Source organism: Phyllobates terribilis, unplaced genomic scaffold, assembly GCF_046119375.1.
Source record: "Phyllobates terribilis strain yellow unplaced genomic scaffold, ASM4611937v1 Scaffold_170__1_contigs__length_4071412, whole genome shotgun sequence".
NCBI lineage: Eukaryota > Metazoa > Chordata > Amphibia > Anura > Dendrobatidae > Phyllobates > Phyllobates terribilis.
Genome location: NW_027362930.1, coordinates 1,369,846 through 1,387,172, shown reverse-complemented (window position 1 = coordinate 1,387,172; position 17,327 = coordinate 1,369,846). Strand labels below are relative to the sequence as shown.

Here is a 17,327-nt window from a genome sequence, read left to right as displayed (position 1 = left end):
CTCTGTGAGCTTCTCAGCGACATTCAGCCAGCCAGGTATCCTGCCTGCAGTAGATGGAATGTGGCAATGGAACGCTGGCTGCGCGTGTCATAATAGGCTCTGAGCCTTTATATACCTGTGCACAGCAGCAGCCACCTTCAGTCTGCTGCTGGACAGCCAGCAGCAGCAGCAGGAGAGGTATGTAATCAGGAGCCCTCCTGCTAAGGGTAGACAGCTGCTCGTTCCACCCCACCCCCCGCCTTAATTGGTTCTCCTCCCTTCCAACGGTGTTGAGGCGGGTGGGAACAGCAGGGGGTGAAGGTGCTGTGTTTAAAGAGGTGGAGTTATGCAGATCTAAAACGCGTGGATTGCAGCAGCAGCAAGCCGAAAAGTGCAGGCATGTAAGGGATCTAGAGGTTGACAACATGTCTTCTTAACGGGAGTCCAGGAGCTCATCTCCACAAATGGACTTTTCAGGATCCTTGGGTGGCTCCGTAGTTTGAAACCAATTCTGGTTATCGCTTCTCGGCCTTTTGGCTAAGATCAAGTGTAGTATCTGTTCTTATCAGTTTAATATCTGATACGTCCCCTATCTGGGGACCATATATTAAATGGATTTTTAGAACAGGGAGATGGAAAAAGAGCTTGCTCTGTCCACTCCACGCATTGACCTGGTATTGCAGTATCTCCAGGACCGGTGCACCCCTTCTTTAATGCAGTTTCTAAAATCAGAAAGAATTGAATTCAATGTTTTTTGTTCATTTTGCTTGTTTGTCGGATTTTGGGATGGACTCTTTGGCTTTGCTTTTCTTCTCCTCATTGGATTTTTCATGTTCAAAGTTGCAGAAGCCAGATTACAAGCTCATTTTGGTTCAACTTCAGCAACTGTGCATTGCATTGCCATGTAATGTGATGCAATGCTATCTTTCTAGCTCTCCCTTTTTACTTCCTTTTGGATAAACAGACATATTAGGCAAGCATTTTGGAGCTGTCACCTAAATAACTACAGGTGGTGAGATAAGCTGCACAATATAATTGACCTTTCAGTATATTGTTGCACACACACCATCTATTTAGCAAATGCCCTTGTTATCAACAGCAGCCTTTTAAACTCACCTGAGCTAACAGGTATGTGCGCTGGTTACTCTGCTGCGCTTAAAATTTCTTTTTTGGTTTGCTACAATGCCTTTTCTGAAACGTTGTCTCCTTCTGCTGGAACACTGACTTCTTTCATTTAATGCCTGCAGACTATAAAAGAGAACCCAACCCAAAAAGTTTGGTTGATTAGTCTGTGGCATTCTGTTAAACTGTTGCTTATGGCGGTCTCTGTGAGCTTCTCAGCGACATTCAGCCAGCCAGGTATCCTGCCTGCAGTAGATGGAATGTGGCAATGGAACGCTGGCTGCGCGTGTCATAATAGGCTCTGAGCCTTTATATACCTGTGCACAGCAGCAGCCACCTTCAGTCTGCTGCTGGACAGCCAGCAGCAGCAGCAGCAGGAGAGGTATGTAATCAGGAGCCCTCCTGCTAAGGGTAGACAGCTGCTCGTTCCACCCCACCCCCCGCCTTAATTGGTTTTCCTCCCTTCCAACGGTGTTGAGGCGGGTGGGAACAGCAGGGGGTGAAGGTGCTGTGTTTAAAGAGGTGGAGTTATGCAGATCTAAAACGCGTGGATTGCAGCAGCAGCAAGCCGAAAAGTGCAGGCATGTAAGGGATCTAGAGGTTGACAACATGTCTTCTTAACGGGAGTCCAGGAGCTCATCTCCACAAATGGACTTTTCAGGATCCTTGGGTGGCTCCGTAGTTTGAAACCAATTCTGGTTATCGCTTCTCGGCCTTTTGGCTAAGATCAAGTGTAGTATCTGTTCTTATCAGTTTAATATCTGATACGTCCCCTATCTGGGGACCATATATTAAATGGATTTTTAGAACAGGGAGATGGAAAAAGAGCTTGCTCTGTCCACTCCACGCATTGACCTGGTATTGCAGTATCTCCAGGACCGGTGCACCCCTTCTTTAATGCAGTTTCTAAAATCAGAAAGAATTGAATTCAATGTTTTTTGTTCATTTTGCTTGTTTGTCGGATTTTGGGATGGACTCTTTGGCTTTGCTTTTCTTCTCCTCATTGGATTTTTCATGTTCAAAGTTGCAGAAGCCAGATTACAAGCTCATTTTGGTTCAACTTCAGCAACTGTGCATTGCATTGCCATGTAATGTGATGCAATGCTATCTTTCTAGCTCTCCCTTTTTACTTCCTTTTGGATAAACAGACATATTAGGCAAGCATTTTGGAGCTTTCACCTAAATAACTACAGGTGGTGAGATAAGCTGCACAATATAATTGACCTTTCAGTATATTGTTGCACACACACCATCTATTTAGCAAATGCCCTTGTTATCAACAGCAGCCTTTTAAACTCACCTGAGCTAACAGGTATGTGCGCTGGTTACTCTGCTGCGCTTAAAATTTCTTTTTTGGTTTGCTACAATGCCTTTTCTGAAACGTTGTCTCCTTCTGCTGGAACACTGACTTCTTTCATTTAATGCCTGCAGACTATAAAAGAGAACCCAACCCAAAAAGTTTGGTTGATTAGTCTGTGGCATTCTGTTAAACTGTTGCTTATGGCGGTCTCTGTGAGCTTCTCAGCGACATTCAGCCAGCCAGGTATCCTGCCTGCAGTAGATGGAATGTGGCAATGGAACGCTGGCTGCGCGTGTCATAATAGGCTCTGAGCCTTTATATACCTGTGCACAGCAGCAGCCACCTTCAGTCTGCTGCTGGACAGCCAGCAGCAGCAGCAGCAGGAGAGGTATGTAATCAGGAGCCCTCCTGCTAAGGGTAGACAGCTGCTCGTTCCACCCCACCCCCCGCCTTAATTGGTTCTCCTCCCTTCCAACGGTGTTGAGGCGGGTGGGAACAGCAGGGGGTGAAGGTGCTGTGTTTAAAGAGGTGGAGTTATGCAGATCTAAAACGCGTGGATTGCAGCAGCAGCAAGCCGAAAAGTGCAGGCATGTAAGGGATCTAGAGGTTGACAACATGTCTTCTTAACGGGAGTCCAGGAGCTCATCTCCACAAATGGACTTTTCAGGATCCTTGGGTGGCTCCGTAGTTTGAAACCAATTCTGGTTATCGCTTCTCGGCCTTTTGGCTAAGATCAAGTGTAGTATCTGTTCTTATCAGTTTAATATCTGATACGTCCCCTATCTGGGGACCATATATTAAATGGATTTTTAGAACAGGGAGATGGAAAAAGAGCTTGCTCTGTCCACTCCACGCATTGACCTGGTATTGCAGTATCTCCAGGACCGGTGCACCCCTTCTTTAATGCAGTTTCTAAAATCAGAAAGAATTGAATTCAATGTTTTTTGTTCATTTTGCTTGTTTGTCGGATTTTGGGATGGACTCTTTGGCTTTGCTTTTCTTCTCCTCATTGGATTTTTCATGTTCAAAGTTGCAGAAGCCAGATTACAAGCTCATTTTGGTTCAACTTCAGCAACTGTGCATTGCATTGCCATGTAATGTGATGCAATGCTATCTTTCTAGCTCTCCCTTTTTACTTCCTTTTGGATAAACAGACATATTAGGCAAGCATTTTGGAGCTTTCACCTAAATAACTACAGGTGGTGAGATAAGCTGCACAATATAATTGACCTTTCAGTATATTGTTGCACACACACCATCTATTTAGCAAATGCCCTTGTTATCAACAGCAGCCTTTTAAACTCACCTGAGCTAACAGGTATGTGCGCTGGTTACTCTGCTGCGCTTAAAATTTCTTTTTTGGTTTGCTACAATGCCTTTTCTGAAACGTTGTCTCCTTCTGCTGGAACACTGACTTCTTTCATTTAATGCCTGCAGACTATAAAAGAGAACCCAACCCAAAAAGTTTGGTTGATTAGTCTGTGGCATTCTGTTAAACTGTTGCTTATGGCGGTCTCTGTGAGCTTCTCAGCGACATTCAGCCAGCCAGGTATCCTGCCTGCAGTAGATGGAATGTGGCAATGGAACGCTGGCTGCGCGTGTCATAATAGGCTCTGAGCCTTTATATACCTGTGCACAGCAGCAGCCACCTTCAGTCTGCTGCTGGACAGCCAGCAGCAGCAGCAGCAGGAGAGGTATGTAATCAGGAGCCCTCCTGCTAAGGGTAGACAGCTGCTCGTTCCACCCCACCCCCCGCCTTAATTGGTTCTCCTCCCTTCCAACGGTGTTGAGGCGGGTGGGAACAGCAGGGGGTGAAGGTGCTGTGTTTAAAGAGGTGGAGTTATGCAGATCTAAAACGCGTGGATTGCAGCAGCAGCAAGCCGAAAAGTGCAGGCATGTAAGGGATCTAGAGGTTGACAACATGTCTTCTTAACGGGAGTCCAGGAGCTCATCTCCACAAATGGACTTTTCAGGATCCTTGGGTGGCTCCGTAGTTTGAAACCAATTCTGGTTATCGCTTCTCGGCCTTTTGGCTAAGATCAAGTGTAGTATCTGTTCTTATCAGTTTAATATCTGATACGTCCCCTATCTGGGGACCATATATTAAATGGATTTTTAGAACAGAGAGATGGAAAAAGAGCTTGCTCTGTCCACTCCACGCATTGACCTGGTATTGCAGTATCTCCAGGACCGGTGCACCCCTTCTTTAATGCAGTTTCTAAAATCAGAAAGAATTGAATTCAATGTTTTTTGTTCATTTTGCTTGTTTGTCGGATTTTGGGATGGACTCTTTGGCTTTGCTTTTCTTCTCCTCATTGGATTTTTCATGTTCAAAGTTGCAGAAGCCAGATTACAAGCTCATTTTGGTTCAACTTCAGCAACTGTGCATTGCATTGCCATGTAATGTGATGCAATGCTATCTTTCTAGCTCTCCCTTTTTACTTCCTTTTGGATAAACAGACATATTAGGCAAGCATTTTGGAGCTTTCACCTAAATAACTACAGGTGGTGAGATAAGCTGCACAATATAATTGACCTTTCAGTATATTGTTGCACACACACCATCTATTTAGCAAATGCCCTTGTTATCAACAGCAGCCTTTTAAACTCACCTGAGCTAACAGGTATGTGCGCTGGTTACTCTGCTGCGCTTAAAATTTCTTTTTTGGTTTGCTACAATGCCTTTTCTGAAACGTTGTCTCCTTCTGCTGGAACACTGACTTCTTTCATTTAATGCCTGCAGACTATAAAAGAGAACCCAACCCAAAAAGTTTGGTTGATTAGTCTGTGGCATTCTGTTAAACTGTTGCTTATGGCGGTCTCTGTGAGCTTCTCAGCGACATTCAGCCAGCCAGGTATCCTGCCTGCAGTAGATGGAATGTGGCAATGGAACGCTGGCTGCGCGTGTCATAATAGGCTCTGAGCCTTTATATACCTGTGCACAGCAGCAGCCACCTTCAGTCTGCTGCTGGACAGCCAGCAGCAGCAGCAGCAGGAGAGGTATGTAATCAGGAGCCCTCCTGCTAAGGGTAGACAGCTGCTCGTTCCACCCCACCCCCCGCCTTAATTGGTTCTCCTCCCTTCCAACGGTGTTGAGGCGGGTGGGAACAGCAGGGGGTGAAGGTGCTGTGTTTAAAGAGGTGGAGTTATGCAGATCTAAAACGCGTGGATTGCAGCAGCAGCAAGCCGAAAAGTGCAGGCATGTAAGGGATCTAGAGGTTGACAACATGTCTTCTTAACGGGAGTCCAGGAGCTCATCTCCACAAATGGACTTTTCAGGATCCTTGGGTGGCTCCGTAGTTTGAAACCAATTCTGGTTATCGCTTCTCGGCCTTTTGGCTAAGATCAAGTGTAGTATCTGTTCTTATCAGTTTAATATCTGATACGTCCCCTATCTGGGGACCATATATTAAATGGATTTTTAGAACAGGGAGATGGAAAAAGAGCTTGCTCTGTCCACTCCACGCATTGACCTGGTATTGCAGTATCTCCAGGACCGGTGCACCCCTTCTTTAATGCAGTTTCTAAAATCAGAAAGAATTGAATTCAATGTTTTTTGTTCATTTTGCTTGTTTGTCGGATTTTGGGATGGACTCTTTGGCTTTGCTTTTCTTCTCCTCATTGGATTTTTCATGTTCAAAGTTGCAGAAGCCAGATTACAAGCTCATTTTGGTTCAACTTCAGCAACTGTGCATTGCATTGCCATGTAATGTGATGCAATGCTATCTTTCTAGCTCTCCCTTTTTACTTCCTTTTGGATAAACAGACATATTAGGCAAGCATTTTGGAGCTTTCACCTAAATAACTACAGGTGGTGAGATAAGCTGCACAATATAATTGACCTTTCAGTATATTGTTGCACACACACCATCTATTTAGCAAATGCCCTTGTTATCAACAGCAGCCTTTTAAACTCACCTGAGCTAACAGGTATGTGCGCTGGTTACTCTGCTGCGCTTAAAATTTCTTTTTTGGTTTGCTACAATGCCTTTTCTGAAACGTTGTCTCCTTCTGCTGGAACACTGACTTCTTTCATTTAATGCCTGCAGACTATAAAAGAGAACCCAACCCAAAAAGTTTGGTTGATTAGTCTGTGGCATTCTGTTAAACTGTTGCTTATGGCGGTCTCTGTGAGCTTCTCAGCGACATTCAGCCAGCCAGGTATCCTGCCTGCAGTAGATGGAATGTGGCAATGGAACGCTGGCTGCGCGTGTCATAATAGGCTCTGAGCCTTTATATACCTGTGCACAGCAGCAGCCACCTTCAGTCTGCTGCTGGACAGCCAGCAGCAGCAGCAGCAGGAGAGGTATGTAATCAGGAGCCCTCCTGCTAAGGGTAGACAGCTGCTCGTTCCACCCCACCCCCCGCCTTAATTGGTTCTCCTCCCTTCCAACGGTGTTGAGGCGGGTGGGAACAGCAGGGGGTGAAGGTGCTGTGTTTAAAGAGGTGGAGTTATGCAGATCTAAAACGCGTGGATTGCAGCAGCAGCAAGCCGAAAAGTGCAGGCATGTAAGGGATCTAGAGGTTGACAACATGTCTTCTTAACGGGAGTCCAGGAGCTCATCTCCACAAATGGACTTTTCAGGATCCTTGGGTGGCTCCGTAGTTTGAAACCAATTCTGGTTATCGCTTCTCGGCCTTTTGGCTAAGATCAAGTGTAGTATCTGTTCTTATCAGTTTAATATCTCATACGTCCCCTATCTGGGGACCATATATTAAATGGATTTTTAGAACAGAGAGATGGAAAAAGAGCTTGCTCTGTCCACTCCACGCATTGACCTGGTATTGCAGTATCTCCAGGACCGGTGCACCCCTTCTTTAATGCAGTTTCAAAAATCAGAAAGAATTGAATTCAATGTTTTTTGTTCATTTTGCTTGTTTGTCGGATTTTGGGATGGACTCTTTGGCTTTGCTTTTCTTCTCCTCATTGGATTTTTCATGTTCAAAGTTGCAGAAGCCAGATTACAAGCTCATTTTGGTTCAACTTCAGCAACTGTGCATTGCATTGCCATGTAATGTGATGCAATGCTATCTTTCTAGCTCTCCCTTTTTACTTCCTTTTGGATAAACAGACATATTAGGCAAGCATTTTGGAGCTTTCACCTAAATAACTACAGGTGGTGAGATAAGCTGCACAATATAATTGACCTTTCAGTATATTGTTGCACACACACCATCTATTTAGCAAATGCCCTTGTTATCAACAGCAGCCTTTTAAACTCACCTGAGCTAACAGGTATGTGCGCTGGTTACTCTGCTGCGCTTAAAATTTCTTTTTTGGTTTGCTACAATGCCTTTTCTGAAACGTTGTCTCCTTCTGCTGGAACACTGACTTCTTTCATTTAATGCCTGCAGACTATAAAAGAGAACCCAACCCAAAAAGTTTGGTTGATTAGTCTGTGGCATTCTGTTAAACTGTTGCTTATGGCGGTCTCTGTGAGCTTCTCAGCGACATTCAGCCAGCCAGGTATCCTGCCTGCAGTAGATGGAATGTGGCAAGGGAACGCTGGCTGCGCGTGTCATAATAGGCTCTGAGCCTTTATATACCTGTGCACAGCAGCAGCCACCTTCAGTCTGCTGCTGGACAGCCAGCAGCAGCAGCAGCAGGAGAGGTATGTAATCAGGAGCCCTCCTGCTAAGGGTAGACAGCTGCTCGTTCCACCCCACCCCCCGCCTTAATTGGTTCTCCTCCCTTCCAACGGTGTTGAGGCGGGTGGGAACAGCAGGGGGTGAAGGTGCTGTGTTTAAAGAGGTGGAGTTATGCAGATCTAAAACGCGTGGATTGCAGCAGCAGCAAGCCGAAAAGTGCAGGCATGTAAGGGATCTAGAGGTTGACAACATGTCTTCTTAACGGGAGTCCAGGAGCTCATCTCCACAAATGGACTTTTCAGGATCCTTGGGTGGCTCCGTAGTTTGAAACCAATTCTGGTTATCGCTTCTCGGCCTTTTGGCTAAGATCAAGTGTAGTATCTGTTCTTATCAGTTTAATATCTCATACGTCCCCTATCTGGGGACCATATATTAAATGGATTTTTAGAACAGAGAGATGGAAAAAGAGCTTGCTCTGTCCACTCCACGCATTGACCTGGTATTGCAGTATCTCCAGGACCGGTGCACCCCTTCTTTAATGCAGTTTCTAAAATCAGAAAGAATTGAATTCAATGTTTTTTGTTCATTTTGCTTGTTTGTCGGATTTTGGGATGGACTCTTTGGCTTTGCTTTTCTTCTCCTCATTGGATTTTTCATGTTCAAAGTTGCAGAAGCCAGATTACAAGCTCATTTTGGTTCAACTTCAGCAACTGTGCATTGCATTGCCATGTAATGTGATGCAATGCTATCTTTCTAGCTCTCCCTTTTTACTTCCTTTTGGATAAACAGACATATTAGGCAAGCATTTTGGAGCTTTCACCTAAATAACTACAGGTGGTGAGATAAGCTGCACAATATAATTGACCTTTCAGTATATTGTTGCACACACACCATCTATTTAGCAAATGCCCTTGTTATCAACAGCAGCCTTTTAAACTCACCTGAGCTAACAGGTATGTGCGCTGGTTACTCTGCTGCGCTTAAAATTTCTTTTTTGGTTTGCTACAATGCCTTTTCTGAAACGTTGTCTCCTTCTGCTGGAACACTGACTTCTTTCATTTAATGCCTGCAGACTATAAAAGAGAACCCAACCCAAAAAGTTTGGTTGATTAGTCTGTGGCATTCTGTTAAACTGTTGCTTATGGCGGTCTCTGTGAGCTTCTCAGCGACATTCAGCCAGCCAGGTATCCTGCCTGCAGTAGATGGAATGTGGCAAGGGAACGCTGGCTGCGCGTGTCATAATAGGCTCTGAGCCTTTATATACCTGTGCACAGCAGCAGCCACCTTCAGTCTGCTGCTGGACAGCCAGCAGCAGCAGCAGCAGGAGAGGTATGTAATCAGGAGCCCTCCTGCTAAGGGTAGACAGCTGCTCGTTCCACCCCACCCCCCGCCTTAATTGGTTCTCCTCCCTTCCAACGGTGTTGAGGCGGGTGGGAACAGCAGGGGGTGAAGGTGCTGTGTTTAAAGAGGTGGAGTTATGCAGATCTAAAACGCGTGGATTGCAGCAGCAGCAAGCCGAAAAGTGCAGGCATGTAAGGGATCTAGAGGTTGACAACATGTCTTCTTAACGGGAGTCCAGGAGCTCATCTCCACAAATGGACTTTTCAGGATCCTTGGGTGGCTCCGTAGTTTGAAACCAATTCTGGTTATCGCTTCTCGGCCTTTTGGCTAAGATCAAGTGTAGTATCTGTTCTTATCAGTTTAATATCTGATACGTCCCCTATCTGGGGACCATATATTAAATGGATTTTTAGAACAGGGAGATGGAAAAAGAGCTTGCTCTGTCCACTCCACGCATTGACCTGGTATTGCAGTATCTCCAGGACCGGTGCACCCCTTCTTTAATGCAGTTTCTAAAATCAGAAAGAATTGAATTCAATGCTTTTTGTTCATTTTGCTTGTTTGTCGGATTTTGGGATGGACTCTTTGGCTTTGCTTTTCTTCTCCTCATTGGATTTTTCATGTTCAAAGTTGCAGAAGCCAGATTACAAGCTCATTTTGGTTCAACTTCAGCAACTGTGCATTGCATTGCCATGTAATGTGATGCAATGCTATCTTTCTAGCTCTCCCTTTTTACTTCCTTTTGGATAAACAGACATATTAGGCAAGCATTTTGGAGCTTTCACCTAAATAACTACAGGTGGTGAGATAAGCTGCACAATATAATTGACCTTTCAGTATATTGTTGCACACACACCATCTATTTAGCAAATGCCCTTGTTATCAACAGCAGCCTTTTAAACTCACCTGAGCTAACAGGTATGTGCGCTGGTTACTCTGCTGCGCTTAAAATTTCTTTTTTGGTTTGCTACAATGCCTTTTCTGAAACGTTGTCTCCTTCTGCTGGAACACTGACTTCTTTCATTTAATGCCTGCAGACTATAAAAGAGAACCCAACCCAAAAAGTTTGGTTGATTAGTCTGTGGCATTCTGTTAAACTGTTGCTTATGGCGGTCTCTGTGAGCTTCTCAGCGACATTCAGCCAGCCAGGTATCCTGCCTGCAGTAGATGGAATGTGGCAATGGAACGCTGGCTGCGCGTGTCATAATAGGCTCTGAGCCTTTATATACCTGTGCACAGCAGCAGCCACCTTCAGTCTGCTGCTGGACAGCCAGCAGCAGCAGCAGCAGGAGAGGTATGTAATCAGGAGCCCTCCTGCTAAGGGTAGACAGCTGCTCGTTCCACCCCACCCCCCGCCTTAATTGGTTCTCCTCCCTTCCAACGGTGTTGAGGCGGGTGGGAACAGCAGGGGGTGAAGGTGCTGTGTTTAAAGAGGTGGAGTTATGCAGATCTAAAACGCGTGGATTGCAGCAGCAGCAAGCCGAAAAGTGCAGGCATGTAAGGGATCTAGAGGTTGACAACATGTCTTCTTAACGGGAGTCCAGGAGCTCATCTCCACAAATGGACTTTTCAGGATCCTTGGGTGGCTCCGTAGTTTGAAACCAATTCTGGTTATCGCTTCTCGGCCTTTTGGCTAAGATCAAGTGTAGTATCTGTTCTTATCAGTTTAATATCTGATACGTCCCCTATCTGGGGACCATATATTAAATGGATTTTTAGAACAGAGAGATGGAAAAAGAGCTTGCTCTGTCCACTCCACGCATTGACCTGGTATTGCAGTATCTCCAGGACCGGTGCACCCCTTCTTTAATGCAGTTTCTAAAATCAGAAAGAATTGAATTCAATGTTTTTTGTTCATTTTGCTTGTTTGTCGGATTTTGGGATGGACTCTTTGGCTTTGCTTTTCTTCTCCTCATTGGATTTTTCATGTTCAAAGTTGCAGAAGCCAGATTACAAGCTCATTTTGGTTCAACTTCAGCAACTGTGCATTGCATTGCCATGTAATGTGATGCAATGCTATCTTTCTAGCTCTCCCTTTTTACTTCCTTTTGGATAAACAGACATATTAGGCAAGCATTTTGGAGCTTTCACCTAAATAACTACAGGTGGTGAGATAAGCTGCACAATATAATTGACCTTTCAGTATATTGTTGCACACACACCATCTATTTAGCAAATGCCCTTGTTATCAACAGCAGCCTTTTAAACTCACCTGAGCTAACAGGTATGTGCGCTGGTTACTCTGCTGCGCTTAAAATTTCTTTTTTGGTTTGCTACAATGCCTTTTCTGAAACGTTGTCTCCTTCTGCTGGAACACTGACTTCTTTCATTTAATGCCTGCAGACTATAAAAGAGAACCCAACCCAAAAAGTTTGGTTGATTAGTCTGTGGCATTCTGTTAAACTGTTGCTTATGGCGGTCTCTGTGAGCTTCTCAGCGACATTCAGCCAGCCAGGTATCCTGCCTGCAGTAGATGGAATGTGGCAATGGAACGCTGGCTGCGCGTGTCATAATAGGCTCTGAGCCTTTATATACCTGTGCACAGCAGCAGCCACCTTCAGTCTGCTGCTGGACAGCCAGCAGCAGCAGCAGCAGGAGAGGTATGTAATCAGGAGCCCTCCTGCTAAGGGTAGACAGTTGCTCGTTCCACCCCACCCCCCGCCTTAATTGGTTCTCCTCCCTTCCAACGGTGTTGAGGCGGGTGGGAACAGCAGGGGGTGAAGGTGCTGTGTTTAAAGAGGTGGAGTTATGCAGATCTAAAACGCGTGGATTGCAGCAGCAGCAAGCCGAAAAGTGCAGGCATGTAAGGGATCTAGAGGTTGACAACATGTCTTCTTAACGGGAGTCCAGGAGCTCATCTCCACAAATGGACTTTTCAGGATCCTTGGGTGGCTCCGTAGTTTGAAACCAATTCTGGTTATCGCTTCTCGGCCTTTTGGCTAAGATCAAGTGTAGTATCTGTTCTTATCAGTTTAATATCTGATACGTCCCCTATCTGGGGACCATATATTAAATGGATTTTTAGAACAGGGAGATGGAAAAAGAGCTTGCTCTGTCCACTCCACGCATTGACCTGGTATTGCAGTATCTCCAGGACCGGTGCACCCCTTCTTTAATGCAGTTTCTAAAATCAGAAAGAATTGAATTCAATGTTTTTTGTTCATTTTGCTTGTTTGTCGGATTTTGGGATGGACTCTTTGGCTTTGCTTTTCTTCTCCTCATTGGATTTTTCATGTTCAAAGTTGCAGAAGCCAGATTACAAGCTCATTTTGGTTCAACTTCAGCAACTGTGCATTGCATTGCCATGTAATGTGATGCAATGCTATCTTTCTAGCTCTCCCTTTTTACTTCCTTTTGGATAAACAGACATATTAGGCAAGCATTTTGGAGCTTTCACCTAAATAACTACAGGTGGTGAGATAAGCTGCACAATATAATTGACCTTTCAGTATATTGTTGCACACACACCATCTATTTAGCAAATGCCCTTGTTATCAACAGCAGCCTTTTAAACTCACCTGAGCTAACAGGTATGTGCGCTGGTTACTCTGCTGCGCTTAAAATTTCTTTTTTGGTTTGCTACAATGCCTTTTCTGAAACGTTGTCTCCTTCTGCTGGAACACTGACTTCTTTCATTTAATGCCTGCAGACTATAAAAGAGAACCCAACCCAAAAAGTTTGGTTGATTAGTCTGTGGCATTCTGTTAAACTGTTGCTTATGGCGGTCTCTGTGAGCTTCTCAGCGACATTCAGCCAGCCAGGTATCCTGCCTGCAGTAGATGGAATGTGGCAATGGAACGCTGGCTGCGCGTGTCATAATAGGCTCTGAGCCTTTATATACCTGTGCACAGCAGCAGCCACCTTCAGTCTGCTGCTGGACAGCCAGCAGCAGCAGCAGGAGAGGTATGTAATCAGGAGCCCTCCTGCTAAGGGTAGACAGCTGCTCGTTCCACCCCACCCCCCGCCTTAATTGGTTCTCCTCCCTTCCAACGGTGTTGAGGCGGGTGGGAACAGCAGGGGGTGAAGGTGCTGTGTTTAAAGAGGTGGAGTTATGCAGATCTAAAACGCGTGGATTGCAGCAGCAGCAAGCCGAAAAGTGCAGGCATGTAAGGGATCTAGAGGTTGACAACATGTCTTCTTAACGGGAGTCCAGGAGCTCATCTCCACAAATGGACTTTTCAGGATCCTTGGGTGGCTCCGTAGTTTGAAACCAATTCTGGTTATCGCTTCTCGGCCTTTTGGCTAAGATCAAGTGTAGTATCTGTTCTTATCAGTTTAATATCTGATACGTCCCCTATCTGGGGACCATATATTAAATGGATTTTTAGAACAGGGAGATGGAAAAAGAGCTTGCTCTGTCCACTCCACGCATTGACCTGGTATTGCAGTATCTCCAGGACCGGTGCACCCCTTCTTTAATGCAGTTTCTAAAATCAGAAAGAATTGAATTCAATGTTTTTTGTTCATTTTGCTTGTTTGTCGGATTTTGGGATGGACTCTTTGGCTTTGCTTTTCTTCTCCTCATTGGATTTTTCATGTTCAAAGTTGCAGAAGCCAGATTACAAGCTCATTTTGGTTCAACTTCAGCAACTGTGCATTGCATTGCCATGTAATGTGATGCAATGCTATCTTTCTAGCTCTCCCTTTTTACTTCCTTTTGGATAAACAGACATATTAGGCAAGCATTTTGGAGCTTTCACCTAAATAACTACAGGTGGTGAGATAAGCTGCACAATATAATTGACCTTTCAGTATATTGTTGCACACACACCATCTATTTAGCAAATGCCCTTGTTATCAACAGCAGCCTTTTAAACTCACCTGAGCTAACAGGTATGTGCGCTGGTTACTCTGCTGCGCTTAAAATTTCTTTTTTGGTTTGCTACAATGCCTTTTCTGAAACGTTGTCTCCTTCTGCTGGAACACTGACTTCTTTCATTTAATGCCTGCAGACTATAAAAGAGAACCCAACCCAAAAAGTTTGGTTGATTAGTCTGTGGCATTCTGTTAAACTGTTGCTTATGGCGGTCTCTGTGAGCTTCTCAGCGACATTCAGCCAGCCAGGTATCCTGCCTGCAGTAGATGGAATGTGGCAATGGAACGCTGGCTGCGCGTGTCATAATAGGCTCTGAGCCTTTATATACCTGTGCACAGCAGCAGCCACCTTCAGTCTGCTGCTGGACAGCCAGCAGCAGCAGCAGCAGCAGGAGAGGTATGTAATCAGGAGCCCTCCTGCTAAGGGTAGACAGCTGCTCGTTCCACCCCACCCCCCGCCTTAATTGGTTCTCCTCCCTTCCAACGGTGTTGAGGCGGGTGGGAACAGCAGGGGGTGAAGGTGCTGTGTTTAAAGAGGTGGAGTTATGCAGATCTAAAACGCGTGGATTGCAGCAGCAGCAAGCCGAAAAGTGCAGGCATGTAAGGGATCTAGAGGTTGACAACATGTCTTCTTAACGGGAGTCCAGGAGCTCATCTCCACAAATGGACTTTTCAGGATCCTTGGGTGGCTCCGTAGTTTGAAACCAATTCTGGTTATCGCTTCTCGGCCTTTTGGCTAAGATCAAGTGTAGTATCTGTTCTTATCAGTTTAATATCTGATACGTCCCCTATCTGGGGACCATATATTAAATGGATTTTTAGAACAGGGAGATGGAAAAAGAGCTTGCTCTGTCCACTCCACGCATTGACCTGGTATTGCAGTATCTCCAGGACCGGTGCACCCCTTCTTTAATGCAGTTTCTAAAATCAGAAAGAATTGAATTCAATGTTTTTTGTTCATTTTGCTTGTTTGTCGGATTTTGGGATGGACTCTTTGGCTTTGCTTTTCTTCTCCTCATTGGATTTTTCATGTTCAAAGTTGCAGAAGCCAGATTACAAGCTCATTTTGGTTCAACTTCAGCAACTGTGCATTGCATTGCCATGTAATGTGATGCAATGCTATCTTTCTAGCTCTCCCTTTTTACTTCCTTTTGGATAAACAGACATATTAGGCAAGCATTTTGGAGCTTTCACCTAAATAACTACAGGTGGTGAGATAAGCTGCACAATATAATTGACCTTTCAGTATATTGTTGCACACACACCATCTATTTAGCAAATGCCCTTGTTATCAACAGCAGCCTTTTAAACTCACCTGAGCTAACAGGTATGTGCGCTGGTTACTCTGCTGCGCTTAAAATTTCTTTTTTGGTTTGCTACAATGCCTTTTCTGAAACGTTGTCTCCTTCTGCTGGAACACTGACTTCTTTCATTTAATGCCTGCAGACTATAAAAGAGAACCCAACCCAAAAAGTTTGGTTGATTAGTCTGTGGCATTCTGTTAAACTGTTGCTTATGGCGGTCTCTGTGAGCTTCTCAGCGACATTCAGCCAGCCAGGTATCCTGCCTGCAGTAGATGGAATGTGGCAATGGAACGCTGGCTGCGCGTGTCATAATAGGCTCTGAGCCTTTATATACCTGTGCACAGCAGCAGCCACCTTCAGTCTGCTGCTGGACAGCCAGCAGCAGCAGCAGCAGGAGAGGTATGTAATCAGGAGCCCTCCTGCTAAGGGTAGACAGCTGCTCGTTCCACCCCACCCCCCGCCTTAATTGGTTCTCCTCCCTTCCAACGGTGTTGAGGCGGGTGGGAACAGCAGGGGGTGAAGGTGCTGTGTTTAAAGAGGTGGAGTTATGCAGATCTAAAACGCGTGGATTGCAGCAGCAGCAAGCCGAAAAGTGCAGGCATGTAAGGGATCTAGAGGTTGACAACATGTCTTCTTAACGGGAGTCCAGGAGCTCATCTCCACAAATGGACTTTTCAGGATCCTTGGGTGGCTCCGTAGTTTGAAACCAATTCTGGTTATCGCTTCTCGGCCTTTTGGCTAAGATCAAGTGTAGTATCTGTTCTTATCAGTTTAATATCTGATACGTCCCCTATCTGGGGACCATATATTAAATGGATTTTTAGAACAGGGAGATGGAAAAAGAGCTTGCTCTGTCCACTCCACGCATTGACCTGGTATTGCAGTATCTCCAGGACCGGTGCACCCCTTCTTTAATGCAGTTTCTAAAATCAGAAAGAATTGAATTCAATGTTTTTTGTTCATTTTGCTTGTTTGTCGGATTTTGGGATGGACTCTTTGGCTTTGCTTTTCTTCTCCTCATTGGATTTTTCATGTTCAAAGTTGCAGAAGCCAGATTACAAGCTCATTTTGGTTCAACTTCAGCAACTGTGCATTGCATTGCCATGTAATGTGATGCAATGCTATCTTTCTAGCTCTCCCTTTTTACTTCCTTTTGGATAAACAGACATATTAGGCAAGCATTTTGGAGCTTTCACCTAAATAACTACAGGTGGTGAGATAAGCTGCACAATATAATTGACCTTTCAGTATATTGTTGCACACACACCATCTATTTAGCAAATGCCCTTGTTATCAACAGCAGCCTTTTAAACTCACCTGAGCTAACAGGTATGTGCGCTGGTTACTCTGCTGCGCTTAAAATTTCTTTTTTGGTTTGCTACAATGCCTTTTCTGAAACGTTGTCTCCTTCTGCTGGAACACTGACTTCTTTCATTTAATGCCTGCAGACTATAAAAGAGAACCCAACCCAAAAAGTTTGGTTGATTAGTCTGTGGCATTCTGTTAAACTGTTGCTTATGGCGGTCTCTGTGAGCTTCTCAGCGACATTCAGCCAGCCAGGTATCCTGCCTGCAGTAGATGGAATGTGGCAATGGAACGCTGGCTGCGCGTGTCATAATAGGCTCTGAGCCTTTATATACCTGTGCACAGCAGCAGCCACCTTCAGTCTGCTGCTGGACAGCCAGCAGCAGCAGCAGCAGGAGAGGTATGTAATCAGGAGCCCTCCTGCTAAGGGTAGACAGCTGCTCGTTCCACCCCACTCCCCGCCTTAATTGGTTCTCCTCCCTTCCAACGGTGTTGAGGCGGGTGGGAACAGCAGGGGGTGAAGGTGCTGTGTTTAAAGAGGTGGAGTTATGCAGATCTAAAACGCGTGGATT

The 17,327-nt window shown here is 45.1% G+C and overlaps 13 non-coding genes across 13 annotated transcripts; all 13 read left to right on the top strand.

Moving 5' to 3' along the window:
• The first annotated feature begins 496 nt into the window (after positions 1 to 496).
• On the top strand, positions 497 to 687 carry LOC141212255 (U2 spliceosomal RNA). Its single transcript, XR_012282069.1, has one exon. It is a non-coding gene; the product is annotated as a U2 spliceosomal RNA (small nuclear RNA).
• Positions 688 to 1,802: 1,115 nt separating this feature from the next.
• LOC141212254 (U2 spliceosomal RNA) lies at positions 1,803 to 1,993 on the top strand. The gene has a single exon (XR_012282068.1). It is a non-coding gene; the product is annotated as a U2 spliceosomal RNA (small nuclear RNA).
• A 1,115-nt stretch (positions 1,994 to 3,108) lies between these two features.
• On the top strand, positions 3,109 to 3,299 carry LOC141212253 (U2 spliceosomal RNA). The gene has a single exon (XR_012282067.1). It is a non-coding gene; the product is annotated as a U2 spliceosomal RNA (small nuclear RNA).
• A 1,115-nt stretch (positions 3,300 to 4,414) lies between these two features.
• On the top strand, positions 4,415 to 4,605 carry LOC141211526 (U2 spliceosomal RNA). The gene has a single exon (XR_012281498.1). It is a non-coding gene; the product is annotated as a U2 spliceosomal RNA (small nuclear RNA).
• Positions 4,606 to 5,720: 1,115 nt separating this feature from the next.
• Positions 5,721 to 5,911, top strand: LOC141212252 (U2 spliceosomal RNA). Its single transcript, XR_012282066.1, has one exon. It is a non-coding gene; the product is annotated as a U2 spliceosomal RNA (small nuclear RNA).
• Positions 5,912 to 7,026: 1,115 nt separating this feature from the next.
• Positions 7,027 to 7,217, top strand: LOC141211581 (U2 spliceosomal RNA). Its single transcript, XR_012281552.1, has one exon. It is a non-coding gene; the product is annotated as a U2 spliceosomal RNA (small nuclear RNA).
• A 1,115-nt stretch (positions 7,218 to 8,332) lies between these two features.
• LOC141211580 (U2 spliceosomal RNA) lies at positions 8,333 to 8,523 on the top strand. The gene has a single exon (XR_012281551.1). It is a non-coding gene; the product is annotated as a U2 spliceosomal RNA (small nuclear RNA).
• A 1,115-nt stretch (positions 8,524 to 9,638) lies between these two features.
• Positions 9,639 to 9,829, top strand: LOC141212251 (U2 spliceosomal RNA). Its single transcript, XR_012282065.1, has one exon. It is a non-coding gene; the product is annotated as a U2 spliceosomal RNA (small nuclear RNA).
• A 1,115-nt stretch (positions 9,830 to 10,944) lies between these two features.
• Positions 10,945 to 11,135, top strand: LOC141211525 (U2 spliceosomal RNA). The gene has a single exon (XR_012281497.1). It is a non-coding gene; the product is annotated as a U2 spliceosomal RNA (small nuclear RNA).
• A 1,115-nt stretch (positions 11,136 to 12,250) lies between these two features.
• LOC141212250 (U2 spliceosomal RNA) lies at positions 12,251 to 12,441 on the top strand. Its single transcript, XR_012282064.1, has one exon. It is a non-coding gene; the product is annotated as a U2 spliceosomal RNA (small nuclear RNA).
• Positions 12,442 to 13,553: 1,112 nt separating this feature from the next.
• On the top strand, positions 13,554 to 13,744 carry LOC141212249 (U2 spliceosomal RNA). Its single transcript, XR_012282063.1, has one exon. It is a non-coding gene; the product is annotated as a U2 spliceosomal RNA (small nuclear RNA).
• A 1,118-nt stretch (positions 13,745 to 14,862) lies between these two features.
• On the top strand, positions 14,863 to 15,053 carry LOC141212248 (U2 spliceosomal RNA). Its single transcript, XR_012282062.1, has one exon. It is a non-coding gene; the product is annotated as a U2 spliceosomal RNA (small nuclear RNA).
• A 1,115-nt stretch (positions 15,054 to 16,168) lies between these two features.
• Positions 16,169 to 16,359, top strand: LOC141212247 (U2 spliceosomal RNA). Its single transcript, XR_012282061.1, has one exon. It is a non-coding gene; the product is annotated as a U2 spliceosomal RNA (small nuclear RNA).
• Positions 16,360 to 17,327: the final 968 nt, after the last annotated feature.